Source organism: Armigeres subalbatus, chromosome 1 (genome assembly GCF_024139115.2).
Source record: "Armigeres subalbatus isolate Guangzhou_Male chromosome 1, GZ_Asu_2, whole genome shotgun sequence".
NCBI classification, from domain to species: Eukaryota; Metazoa; Arthropoda; class Insecta; order Diptera; family Culicidae; genus Armigeres; species Armigeres subalbatus.
Window position 1 is genome coordinate 70,142,244 of NC_085139.1, and position 14,747 is coordinate 70,156,990.

A 14,747-nucleotide genomic window follows, 5' to 3' on the forward strand; every position below is an offset into this window, starting at 1 on the left:
CTAGAAGTTACGTATTGCTTTCAAGGAGAATTTCGAGCCTGAAATGTTTCGATGTTTTGAACTTTCATTATTATGACTCTTGGATACCCTAATAAGTTTTTGGGAATCTTTTGAACTTCAACCAAGGGAATTCATTTAAGTACTTGTTAAAATTTTCCACCATTTAGGGGAAGCGACGCCACCCCTCTGCCTACGCCCTTGTAAAAATACATTCAAATATCACCACTGAAAGTTGAAAAGCACACGGCACTTCGGCTGCATTAGGATTAAAAGTTGCCCCCTCTGCTTTGAATCCCGGCTACGCTCATGAAGGTACATCATCGTGTATAGAAAAGTTGACATCGAATTCTGCAACATTTATTTGCATAATCAGAAGATTATTTGTATTCAATAAAAAAGAACCCTTGTCGGAAAGCGATGTGGATGTCCTACTTTCACTTTCGGCTTATCACTGCTTCTGTGGCAAAATAATCTTCCATGCAAAACATACCTCAATGAACATGGCAAACACTTGAGTTGCTGCTCAAATGATAATACATATCGGTATTGTTGATTCATAAAGGTCTACGTCGCAAACGTAAACAGTGGATTCTTCTGCTGATTTATGGAAAATTACTCAACCTATTTCCAGACTTCCGTTTAAAGTTAAACAGTAACTATCGGAACAATCGGAAGCTCGTGACTTAGTCCCTTATGAAACAATAATGTCGATATTGTTAGCTGGCTTTGCTCATTTGACCGGTTGGTTCCCTATCAGTTGTACACGCCTCATCTATCACAAGCAAATACATTCGTACGTAAAGCAGTTATAACGAATCGTAGATGAAAACATGTGTACCCACAAGGTTTCCAGGCGAGTTTTCAACTTCCATTTCCGCAAAAATGTTTAAAACGATTTCGCGCCCTAATTAAACCAATCCAAACGATGTTTCATTTATTGAACTCATTGTCAATACGAGTTTGTATCTTTCAACCGCTTATTTTTAGCTTCATCATCGCAATTTCTGTATTTTGAACTTAACGCAGCACAAAATGATTTGGTTTTTGGAAAGAAAAAGACAAAGCTATAATTGTTTCTCATATCATAATGAAACAGGAAGATCTATTCGATCCTAACAGCGTAGAACAAGTAGTAACGTGTTTCACAAATGTTTGATGCGCATGCCACACTTGTTTACGCGATCTCTAAGCTAAGTTGATTAGCGCCACAGTGATACGCAAAGGAACAATGTATGATCGCATATGTCCAGTAAGAACGCCTAATTGATATTTCCTGACCAAACCAGTTTTACTCACTATCTGGATTTATGTTTTGTTGTTAACACCGATTAGATAATTCCAGGCAGAACGACGATTCATAAACAGAAAGTACTGTTAATGACCTGATATACTGAGTCATTATATGTTCTGTACTGAAGGCTTGTTCACAACAAAGATCGTTGTCTGCTTAGTAAGAATCATCGGAAAATTTTGTAGCATTAAACAAAGACACACTTCAATTTTGAATACCATCTCCTTGGGAACATCGTCTGATTCTTCCTTTGAGCAAAACAAATCGAAGTAATTATTCAATTACATTGCAGCAGCGATCGCCTACTTTAATCTGCAGGATTTACACAGTTGCATTCTACGTGTCAGCTCGGTGAATGTAGTGTGTAGTGTTGTCGCAGAGTCGGACTAGATCCAGATCCACGACTACAAGTGCAGCGAGCTCGACGACAGTCGCCGACAACGAGTTCAGCGCAAAATTTAAAGTTGGTAATCAACCATTGTAAATGAATCTTCATCGGATTCAGTCGTCACTTTGCAGTACGTAATATAGTAATACACACTCGTTGGCAAATAATTAAAGAGTTAATTAAGCGGTTCTAGTGCACAATGGTGATCAATTTCGAGCTGGTCCGGCAAGTTGCCACGTGAGGTTCTGCTGGAAGTCCAGAAAGAACTTGTGGAACAAGGTTCCAGGGGATGAGTGTAATGGAAATGTCCACCGGGAGCTTCTTCATAGAAACTTCACAACGATACGGTTGACTTGGCTCGGGAACTACTAAAGGTTCCTGACAATTACAAAGTTCTGCTAATGCAAGGTGGAGGAACCGGCCTGTTCGCCGCGGTTGCCATGAACTTGATTGGTCGAACTGGTTCCGCTGATTATGTGGTAACCGGTTCATGGTCGGCGAAAGCAGCAAAAGAAGCTGCCAAATACGGAAAGGTTAATCAAGTTGTTGCCAAGCCGAATAAATTTACACGTGTTCCCAATCGAAAGGAATGGAATCTTGACCCGAACGCTTCGTATGTATACTACTGTGATAACGAAACAATCGAGGGTGTTGAATTCGATACAGTTCCGGATACGAATGGAGTGCCCTTAGTAGTCGACATGTCCTCCAACATCATGTCTCGACCAGTCGATATTAAGAAATTCGGCGTCATCTTTGCCTGTGCTCAGAAGAATATCGGTCCTGCGGGTATTACGTTGGTTATTGTAAGAGACGACCTTATTGGATACCAAATGCCAATAACTCCCACAATTCTGGATTTTTCGATTGTAGCAGATAACTCTATAACAATACACCGACTTTTTATGTAGGTGCTTAGAGAATACAAACTCGAATTTCGATATAAAATTGTTTTACTCGAACTACAATATCTTATTTTTCAGATCCAGTTGTCGGCCGGGTGTTCGCCTGGATCAAACGTCACGGTGGCGTCGAAGAGATGTACAAAACCTCCTGACAAGTCGAATCAATCTACGACGTATTGCATCATCCAAAGATTTCTACTTGCCCAGTCGAGAGTAACGACGCAGCGCATGAATGTTCCATTCCGGTCGGTGGGGCCGGGTAACGAAACACTTGAGAAAGAGTTCCTCAAAGGAGCAGAGGTCTCGGAATGCAGCAACTCAAAGCGCATCGCTCCGTGGTGGTATTAGGGCATCCTTCAATGCCGTCACTGTTGAAGAAACGAAAGTGTTCACAAATACATGCTAGACTCTCATGGCGAATCTAAATCCATACACAGTTTATCTTCTCAATCATTTAAATAAAAAAAATCAATTATTCTGTCCTCTTGTTTAATATATCATCCAAAATCTCCAGCGGCGAGTGTCCCCCTGCTGCAGACCTCTTGGCCCAGGCAAATAATCCCTACAGCGCTGCTCGGTCCAACTCTCGGGCGACACCGCTGGAGGCTTCAAATTGTAAATCTTATCCGCCAGCTTACGAGCTTCTTCGGACTGGTACCAGCGGCATGGTCAATCTGCAAGCTTCCGTTCGGCTTTGGGAAGCGATTATCGTCCGTTACCTCTTCCACCAGCAGTCGCAACGAATGCCAAACTCATGTTCTAACTCTTCGAATGTGGTGTCGGTGTCCTCCACGGTGTCGTGTAGAATGGGCCTGAATGACCTCGAAGTCCGTAACACCTCCCTCGGCCGTCAGAATGTGGGCAACCCCTGGAACATGTAAAACATGGGGATACGGCACTAACATTGATATAGAATATTCACTTAGAAAACAAACTTACCGATCGGATGATTGATGTATGGAGTTTTGTCTGAATCTAGTCGACGTTGGTTACGGTGTTTGACAGCTGCAAAGTTGATGCATTTGGTAAGTAGCAGAACGGAACTCAAATCGGTGGAAGAGGACATTGCTGAAGCGCGTCTCCAGGACTGCTGGAACAAAAGTTTAGCAACGAGATCAGCCAGATTAATGGTAAAATAACTAAGGTTAGTGCTTGAAGGTCATAATTTTGGGGACAATCATTGATAAAACGATGCGCTGTCTAGGTATATACTACGTGTTCACAGGAGACCCCAGTTACAACTTAAAACTTTTAATCAGATCCAGATTGGTCCTGGACCACCGACAGAGAAACTCCAGAGTTTATCCGTTGGCGATTTCCACCATCAACCAACCCACTTGATCCGACCAGGTTCATTCTGACCATCGATCAATTCACTAAAGATTTGAGTTTATCAACCCAACTAGGGTAACTTGCCTAATAGTGTCGAGAACCATTTTCACCGGATTACTGTCCGACATTCTACATTCTATCATTGACGTAAAGTCAATGTCAACTTCTCTCCACGAACAGCCTAGATAGCCGTGTGGTGTCGGCAGCTGGTTTTCTGGCTAAGAATAACATTACGGATTGTTAAGAAAATTATTTTGAGCTTACGGATTGCCTGTTCCAGTGGTAGAAGTCCACCATATAGGTGACCCCTAATTCTCGGTGTGATGCGTTATGCTTACCGTGCCTACGAATGAATGGTTAGGGGGGTTTAATAAGAGCCTAACCGCAAACGGAGCCTGTGAAGCACCAGGGCCTCCTTCACAGTAATTAGCCCTCGCTGGGCTAACCGGAGCTATGGCGTAGTTGACTTTTTGCTTCTCCGAGATAATCGGCTACTCTTATTCAATCTCAACTTAAGGTTAAATAAGGGTGGGGTTATGAATATGTGTTTAACTTAGTTTTTCAACAATTTTTCACCTATATGGATTAGCATTATGCGTTTTTCACAGGGTACTCTGTGTTTCGACTTGGACGTTCGTCCATTGTTACGTCCTCAGTGTTTATGTGACACCTCTCTTTAATCTCTAGTTTAATGCGTGTGAGTCTATATACACCCAGGTTTTTTTTACGCGGTTGGAATTCATTAATTTCTCGGTTAACCTGAACTTTCACATATTTTTAAATACCCCCTGAATTTTCTTTGATTTTTTATGTTTTTTTTTCGTAGGGTTAACTCATTGCTTCATTGACGCTGAAGGCCTTAAACGACCGAAACCAAACCGTGTAAAAAAAAACCTGGGTGTAATTGGCTTTCCTATAAATGGTATATCATATGCATTTGCATTGGTTCATTTATCCAGTATATTTTATGCTTCGCGTTTCATTGCGTTTTACAAAATGCATCGTATGTATGTATTATTGATTGTATCCTCCTTCTCCGGAAATCTGTTCCATTCTCCTTTCCAACTTCACTTCCTCTTCCTTTCCCCTTTTCACTTCCTTTTCCATCAGGTAAATGATGAGAAAGGCCAGTAAAGGCGATGGCACAAATCTCCTAAATTGAGGGGAACGTGCCTGTTTTTTTTTGCACACAAGATCTTCGAATTGCACCTTCCAGAGCTACGTACAGTTGTTCCACTATAGGTATTGGGTTTCAATCAAAATTTTATGATAAGTTATAATTAACATCATATTTATACCATAATGCATCAACTGAAACTATCGTAGAGTGAATAATTACAAAAAAAAATCTTATTTTTTGTGGGTCATTTCATTTATTTAGTTTACATCTAAACAGATAACACTGAATCAACAATTTGACGCCACAATACACGGTTCGAGGCCGCATCTCTCCATCCTCGGATACGCCCCACGCTCGCCAAGTCGTTTTGCACCTAGTCTGCCCATCTCGCTCGCTGCGCTCCACGCCGTCTCGTACCTGCCGGATCGGAAGCGAACACCATCTTTGCAGGGTTGCTGTCCGGCATTCTTGCAACATGTCCTGCCCATCGTACCCTTCCGGCTTTAGCTACCTTCTGGATACTGGGTTCGCCGTAGAGTTGGGCGAGCTCATGGTTCATTCTTCGCCGCCACACACCGTCTTCTTGCACACCGCCAAAGATGGTCCTTGCAAGTCCTCCTCGAGCATTGTTCATGTTTCATGTCCGTAGAGGACAACCGGTCTTAAAAGCGTCCTGTACATGACACATTTGGTGCGGTGGCGAATCTTTTTCGACCGCATTTTCTTCTGGAGCCCGTAGTAGGCCCGACTTTCACAGATGATGCGCCTTCGTATTTCACGACTAACGTTGTTGTCAGCCGTTAGCAAGGATCCGAGGTAGACGAATTCCTTGACCACCTCGAAGGTATCCCCGTCTATCGTAACACTGCTTCCCAGGCGGGCCCTGTCGCGCTCGGTTCCGCCCACAAGCATGTACTTTGTCTTCGACGCATTCACCACCAGTCCAACTTTTGTTGCTTCACGTTTCAGGCGGGTGTACAGTTCTGCCACCTTTGCAAATGTTCGGCCGACAATGTCCATGTCATCCGCGAAGCAAATAACTTGATTGGATCTGTTGAAAATCGTACCCCGGCTGTTACACCCGGCTCTCCGCATGACACCTTCTAGCGCAATGTTGAACAACAGGCACGAAAGTCCATCACCTTGTCTTAGTCCCCGGAGCGATTCGAACGAACTGGAGTGTTCGCCCGAAATCTTCACACAATTTTGCACACCATCTACCGTTGCTTTGATCAGTCTGGTAAGCTTCCCAGGGAAGCTGTTCTCGTCCATAATTTCCCATAGCTCTACGCGGTCTATACTGTTGTATGCCACCTTAAAATCAACAGATGGTGCGTTGGGACCTGGTATTCACGGCATTTTTGAAGGATTTGCCGTACAGTAAAGATCTGGTCCGTTGACGAGCGGCCGTCAACGAAGCCGGCTTGATAACTTCCCACGAACTCATTCACTAATGGTGACAGACGACGGAAGATGATCTGGGATATCACTTTGTAGGCGGCATTAAGGATGGTGATCGCTCGAAAGTTCTCACGCTCCAACTTGTCGCCTTTCTTGTAGATGGGGCATATAACCCCTTCCTTCCACTCCTCCGGTAGCTGTTCAGTTTCCCAGATTCTGACTATCAATTTGTGCAGGCAAGTGGCTAGCTTTTCCGGGCCCATCTTGATGAGCTCAGCTCCGATACCATCCTTACCAGCTGCTTTATTGGTCTTTAGCTGTTGAATGGCATCCTTAACTTCCCTCAAGGTGGGGGCTGGTTGGCTTCCATCGTCCGCTGAACTGACGTAGTCATCTCCTCCGCTGCCTTGACTTTCACTGCCTGTACTCTCAGCGCCATTCAGATGTTCCTCGTAGTGCTGCTTCCACCTTTCGATCACAACACGTTCGTCCGTCAAGATGCTCCCATCCTTATCCCGGCACATTTCGGCTCGCGGCACGAAGCCTTTGCGGGAAGCTTCTGATAGAACTTGCGTGTATCTTGAGAACGGCACAGCTGTTCCATCTCCTCGCACTCCGCTTCTTCCAGGCGGCGTTTCTTCTCCTGAAAAAGGCGGGTCTGCTGTCTCCATCTATAACGTTCCACGTTCTGCCGGGCACCTTGCTGCAGCGCGACCGCCCACGCTGCGTCCTTCTCCTCCAGAATCTGTCTGCACTCTTCGTCGAACCAATCGTTCCGTCGACTTCGACCCATATACCCGACGTTGTTCTCCGCTGCGTCGTTAATGGCTGCTTTGACTGTATTCCAGCAGTCCTCAAGAGGGGCCCCATCGACCTCACCCTCTTCCGGCAACGCTGCCTCGAGATGCTGCGCGTATGCAGTGGCGACATCAGGTTGCTTCAGTCGCTCTAGGTCGTACCGCAGCGGTTGTCGGTACCGAACATTGTTGATGACGGATAGTTTTGGGCGCAGTTTAACCATCACCAGATAGTGGTCAGAGTCGATGTTAGCGCCACGATATGCCCTGACGTCGATAATGTCGGAGAAGTACCGTCCATCAATCAGAACGTGGTCGATTTGTGATTCAGTCTGCAGTGGTGATCTCCAGGTGTACCTATACGGGAGGCTGTGTTGGAAGTAGGTGCTGCGAATGGCCATAATCTTGGAGGCGGCGAAATCAATTAGTCGTAGGCCGTTTTCGTTCGTCAGCCGGTGAGCGCTGAACTTTCCAATAGTCGGTCTAAACTCCTCCTCTTGGCCAACCTGAGCGTTCAAATCTCCTATGATGATTTTGACGTTGTGGCTTGGGCAGCTGTCGTACTCACGTTCCAGCTGCGCGTAGAATCCGTCCTTATCATCATCAGTGCTTCCGTGGGGCTATGTGTGGGCTATGGACGTTGATTATGCTGAAGTTGAAGAACCGGCCTTTGATCCTCAACCTGCACATTTTTTCATTGATCGGCCACCACCCGATCACGCGCCTTTGCATATCGCCCATCACTATGAAAGCTGTTCCCAGCTCGTGTGTGTTGCCGCAGCTCTGGTAGATGGTATGATTACCTCTAAACGTTCGCACCATTGATCCCTTCCAACAAACCTCCTGCAGCGCTACGATGCCGAATCCACGGTCCTTGAGCACATCGGCGAGTATGCGTGTGCTCCCGATGAAGTTGAGAGATTTACAGTTCCACGAACCGAGTTTCCAATCGCTACACGCTAACTTTCACCTACTCAGTGACTGAGTAAAATTGTATTGCTCTCTCTTTCTATCCCACGGAAATTTTACTCAATTTCCGTCAAAAGCAGGACAACTCAAAACTATGAGTAATCCTGCTTTTGACGGAAATTGAGTAAAATTTTCGTGGGAAGAAAAGAGATGGCAATACAATTTTACTCAGTCACTGAGTAGGTGAAAGTTCACGTGTATTCCCTTTTCGTCGCAGTGGTCTTCGCCGATGGTTCCGGTCCGTACTATCTTGTTGATTGTTAGCTGCGTATGTTTTTTCTAAAGGCTGGTTTGCAGGGCCTGACACCAAACCCCCTAAATTTCCAGAGGACCATTCCTCCTTATTCCCGGTGGACCATGGTGCACAGCTTCACTTAGAGTCCCTTGCTAGCACTGGGACGATGATCAGCCACTCCTAACATGGAGACAGACGCTCAGTAGCATTTGCACCTCCGGAGAGGAGCAAAACCCCCCTTCCCTGTCAGCATACGACCATAGTTCCCATCGGGGTTGGTTACCCGATCTTCCCTAAGGTTGCTCGTATCCCGGCCAGCACCACGGGGAGGTAGGGAAGAAGTTACTGGGTAAGAGGCTAAGGACCGCGAGATGGGGTCTATTTTATTTCTTCAGGTACGCGAAGTACCAATGGTACGCTTTACCCAGCATTTGGCGTGTCTTGTTTTTATATCAACTAATATTGTAATCAGCGCCGTAGTGTGCGGTTGGCCGGGTTGGCCCCCGCCAAGGGCGCCAGCCCTCAGGGGGCGCCGGAATCAAGAATTACGGTATGGGAAGCAGAACAATTTTATTCGTTACATGACCAAATAATAACAAACCGACCATAAAGTCCAAAGGTCTATGGCGGAGATATTTCAAGAAATCTAATCTTTCTTCTATCTCAAATAAACAAGTCGAATGATTTGGTCCTAACTTTGACTTCCCTTTCGGTTTCTCTGAGCCTTTCGGAACCGTCTACAAGGGGCTGTTACCATTTTCGGGCACAATTACTGCCACAAGTGTTGACCAAAATTGTAAAAGACCTTTTGCGCTAATTACTTATATCGGGTTGGGGTAAGGGTAAAGATGGTATAGATTTAAGACAAATTTGCTCATTTCATTCAGAAAAACTCAAGGGGTAAGTAACTCTAAACTTTGCGATAATATTACTCATTGTCTTGCAATAGTATTTCCTGATATTTCTCCACGATTTTCGTCAAACAATGTAAAAATTGCTAGTTCGTTTGTAATAGCATTTGTCAAGTTAGTTGATGAAACACAGTGCTCCGCCGTATAAGAAATACCAGATTTCTAACTTCCATAGATTCTAGAAATCTTTCAAACCGAATTTTATGTTTCTAATACCATCAACCTAAAACTTGGGTCCCAAAGGTTGCTCAACAAGTAACAGTATTAGAAATAGTTTTTCAGTTTTTTTAAAGAATTTAAAGGAGACTGAAATCATATGTTGCCTAAAACTGGGTGGACTGTATCCACCTGGTGGCGTTGTGTTCCATGCTTTCCCAACCAGGGCTCTTTGATCAATTTACCGTAGATACGACGTAGTTTGTCGCTAGTATTTGTTGGTATTTTGGGATACTGTGGAAAGTTTAGTTAGTTGCCCCTTGGCAGTCATAGCCTAATTTCACCACATGGCCATCCTGCTTCCGATGTTGATTCCGACCACTTCAAAGTTGGATGTTATCCATTTCCAGCCCACTTATGTTGTATCTTTCTTGATCCGAACTCCGATAGCGATTTCGATCATAGATCGGACAATTCAGGGTTGGATATCCTTGTTCCAACAATTTGACATTAGTATATGATTTGTCACGATTTTCAAATCTCTTTTCTCTGCTATATAGTTGCAAGTACGTCAGTTTCTTCCACTAAAAGCAAGAAACAGCCGTTAGGGCACTATGAGCTGCAAGTTTAGCAATTTTAATGATCTTTCAGCCTTGGTGTTCCAACAGATTCCATACGAGGATCCAGAAATGCCCACTTGCCCCGGGGTACCTTATGCGATTGACTAGAATCTTTTTAAACCATTTGTAATCCGTGTTAAGGAAACTTAAAGGACGGTAATCATCAATAGTTTTTTTTCTACCTTTTTTTGGTATCACCGTTATAACTCCTTTTGAAAATTCTTCCGGAAGATTGGTTTGATAAAGTTTTCCGAGGTCTGTTTTTATAATTTCATAGTGTTCCAGATCAAATTCGTAAGGAATCCCATCTGGGCCAGGAGATTTTTTTTGAGCATTGCTTTAGTGTACTAAGGTGCCCGCCAGAGTAGACGCATAAAAGAGTAACAATCATTATCAACAGGCTGTCAAATTGCACTGTCGCGTCGCGTCGCATCGCACGTCGCGTTTACTCTGGCTTGCCCCTAAGTATTTCTTCCTTAAGTAATGCAGCATTATCTGAGTTTAGATGATTTTGAACGTATGTGATAGGATTGCTACTCTCTCTCTCTCTCTCTGACACAGTTATCGATATTTTTACTAAACAACTTGGAAAAATGTTGATGAACTTCTGACATAGTTATACTTCCTGTTTCAAGATTATTTTCTCCTACTTTACTCATCGACACTGGGTCAGTACGATGTAACTGCTGGGACACTTGCATAACACTCAAACCTTCACCTTCGATAAGTGAACGGTCATTTATTTTTGAACTCAGATTAACTAACCTTTTGTTTTCTACTTTCATCAAGTTCAGTTTAACCATGTTGATCTGTCCAGCGCTATTTTTACCCTCATGTTGTTTTTGTATTAAATATTGAAGTCTTGCGTATAAACCATCTTTGGTATGGTTGGTTATCAACTTGATATGATTTCCAGGATTGGTTTGCGTAAAACCTACGAATTTTAGCTTTCACAGCATAGTTACATCAAGAATTGTGGTCCATGTAAACAAATTTGCTTTTCAATTTTTATACTCGGCCTTGAATCGATGGCTAACTTCTGCATTAGATAAAATATTTGAGCTAATTTTCCAGTAACCCCGACCATGTGGTTTAATGTACGTCTGTTGAATACTTATTTGAAGCACGACAGCGTGATGATCGGAACATGGAACACCAACAGTTGAAACCTGTCGAACCCTGTTAACAAATTCCTGAGGGCCATGAACCCAGTCGAGTCGAGAAGACGAATTGTGAATTCAGCAGATTTGTTTGCAAAGCTACATCTTTGAAATTAAAAGTATTCACTAGGGTTCGCAACCCTGTTGACAAGATTTTTGTTAAAACGTTGGAGTTTTCTTCTTCTTCTTCTTATTGGCATTACATCCCCACACTGGGACAGAGCCGCCTTCATTAAGCACTTCCACAGTTATTAACTGCGAGGTTTCTAAGCCAGGTTATCATTTTTGCATTCGTATATCATGAGGCTAGCACGATGATACTTTTATGCCCAGGGAAGTCGAGACAATTTCCAATCCGAAAATTGCCTAGACCGGCACCGGGAATCGAACCCAGCCACCCTCAGCATGGTCTTGCTTTGTAGCCACGCGTCTTTCCGCACGGCTAAGGAGGGCCCACATTGTTGAAGTCATTGGGTTCAATATACAATCGAACTCTCACTTGAAACTCCAATTTTATGTGAACGTGAACGTTTAAAATCTTGTTTAATTTCGTGACAGTCCCCAATTCAATTTCGAAATTTCCGTTTTACACCCTGTATCCGAGTCTTCTCGTTAGATTACGCAAAAAAGAAAACCTTCAAACACGCGTTCAAGAGTTCCTTCGGAAGTTCTCTCATAAGTTCCGGAAGCTTTTTCAAAAAATCTATTTAAATTCCTTTAGGAATTCTTTCGGAAATTCCTTCGGAACATTTTTGATAATTCTTCAGGAGTTCCTTTATAAATCCTTTCAGAAATTCCGTCGAAAACTATTTCAGGAGAGATTTTTGAAGGAAATTCTAAATGGACTTCCGAGGAGTTCTTAAAAGAATTTTGAAATGAATTTGCAACGAAATTCCTGAAGGAATTTTAGAAGGATTTTCTTTCGAAGAAATTCCTGGAAAAGAATTCCTGGAGGATTACTGAAAACATTTCTGGAAGATTTTTGACAGCGTGGCCATTTAAATTCGATTTTAAATTTCCTGCTTTATTCGCGGTTTTAGCATTAGCATTAGCATTGAGCAATGAATCACAAACAGTGGTTGGTTTCCTACACGCCGCTGCCAGCAGCCAGGCGCAAAATATGCAAAAATAGCCAGCATGAGTTAACCACCTGAAGTTTGTATGGCGAAAGATATCTAACGCGGGTTTTCTTAACAGTAGGAACTTTTCACGAAATACTATTTGGTACCAGTTATGTAGGACGGTGTTCGCTACTACGCCTACGAAATATTTTTCTGATTGAGGTGCTTATTTTCGAGATATTAAAGCTTAGATGTCTTTCGCCATACTGATTTCCGAAAGTTAACTCCTATTGTGTCGCTGTAAGCACGCTCAGAAAGTAGGCGATTCATTCGCTCAAATTCGTAAGTGGTAAGAGCCTGGACTATTGTATGAGAGTAGATTCATTTTCATCCGTTACCACAGATATTTATTAGGGACTAATCACTATCTCTTAGATGTAAGCAATGCACTCTCCAATAATCGAGATCTGATCTGATCACGTCCTTGCGAATGCAGAGGAAGGGGAAGGATGATTAGTAGGACATCTACTTAAGAAAGATGCAGAGAACTCTACGACCTCTCATAGGTGTCACGGGAGGTTTTGGAAGTGTTAGTGTGGGTGGTTATAACAGTAGGAACCGTTTTGGTAGAACGTGAAACCCAGAAAGAACTAAGTTAGAAATACAAAGTAGGTAAGAGACGAGCCTGGAATTGAATCCACGACCTTTAGTTTACAAGGCAGAAGATCACCGAGCTCGTCCTTCCTGCTTTTTTCCCGGTTTTCTCGATAAATTTGGCCAAAATTTCCCGGTTTGTGTTGAGCATGACATTAAACTTGAAAAGCATTAAATTCCATTATGTTGGTTTGATTCTAACCTTAGCTGCAAAACTTTTCAACGGAGCCAATGTGGTGCTTCCTTCAAAGAACCTGATGCTCACAGAAATGATTGAAAACGTGTGGTTTCTCTTAAGACAAAAATTAGAATTACACCTTAAGGTCCACCGCAAATAATTTTGAAAGTTCAACGACGTGTAAAATTGCACTCAACCATATCAAACAAAAGCAGATAAGTGGGGTCTGCCTAGGATGTGGTGGGGTTCGACAGTGGGCTCTGTTGAACTTCTATAAAAAGCTGCATGTGTCCCCAAGCAGGCCCTATCAAAGCGACCGTGTGCCGCTCAAAGCGCACTAGCCTAGTCCTGGTGTTGGGTGGGACTTTAAACAAATTTGACCCGACTGATCGAGCGTCTGTCCACCAAGGAGGTGCGGCTCCAACAGCGTCTGTTCTGGCATCCAGCGGTTGAGTATGAAATGCTATTCCCCGGAAGCTATACCTAAGATGGCAGCCCCATCCCGGTGGATAGGGAACCTTGGGCCAACAACCTACTGTTCCCGAAACATCAATTTGTTCGAGAATCCGATAATGAAAGAATACGGACTGATTTTACGGCGACGACTCTTAGCGCGAAACAACGGACACGAATAGGAACATGGAACGTTTTAACCCTAGCCCAGCAGGGTAAATTGGCACAACTTGCCAATGAGGCACGCCGCATGAAGCTTGAGATCCTGGGACTGAGTGAAGTCCGTTGGCCAAACTTTGGAGAACACAGAACGCCGTCGGGATAAGTTCTGCTATACTCTGGTTTACGAGGTGAACACGCTCCCCGGCATCGCGGAGTTGGCTTCCTACTAAGCGCTCAGGCACACTCTGCGCTTATGAAGTGGGAACCTATAAGTGAAAGGATAATCGTTGCCAGATTTAGAACACGGGTCCGAAACCTTACTATAATCCAATGTTATGCGCCAACCGATGCTGCCGATCTGCAAGACAAAGAGAACTTCTACAGTCAACTCAATGCCGTCGTAGATAGAATTCCGAAGGGTGATATCAAGATCTGTTTGGGCGACTTCAATGCGAAGATCGGATCCGACAACTCGAACCATGAGCGCATTATGGGACGCCATGGTCTCGGAGAAATGAGCGAAAACGGAGAGCTGTTCGCAGAATTTTGTGGTAATAACGACATGGTGATCGGGGATCGCTCTTCCCTCATCGACCGGTTCACAAGGTCACGTGGGTCTCCCGTGACGGCTTTACAGAAAATCAAATCGACCACATCTGCATCAGCCGAAAATGGAAACGGAGCCTTCTTGATGTACGGAATAAACGTAGTGCCGATATCGCGTCTGATCATCACCTCCTCATCGGCGAAATACGCCTGCGCATTGCGCGGATTCGTCGGCAGGAGGAAAGAGTTGGACGACGATTCAACACACGCCGACTGGAAGATGCCACGGTGAAACGGTCCTTCGTTGAAGAACTGGAGACGCGTGCTGCAGATATTCCGGAAGGTGGCAGCGTGGAAGACCAATGGACCGCCATCAAGAATGCCTTCAACGCCACCAGCGAGAACAAT

General features: G+C 44.0%; 1 protein-coding gene and 1 pseudogene across 5 annotated transcripts in view; one reads left to right on the top strand and one right to left on the bottom strand.

Moving 5' to 3' along the window:
- The window catches only part of LOC134227019 (guanosine-3',5'-bis(diphosphate) 3'-pyrophosphohydrolase MESH1), a 78,508-nt gene that overhangs the window by 10,681 nt on the left and 53,080 nt on the right, over positions 1-14,747 (bottom strand). The window lies entirely within an intron of this gene.
- On the top strand, positions 1,088-2,990 carry LOC134217166 (probable phosphoserine aminotransferase; annotated as a pseudogene).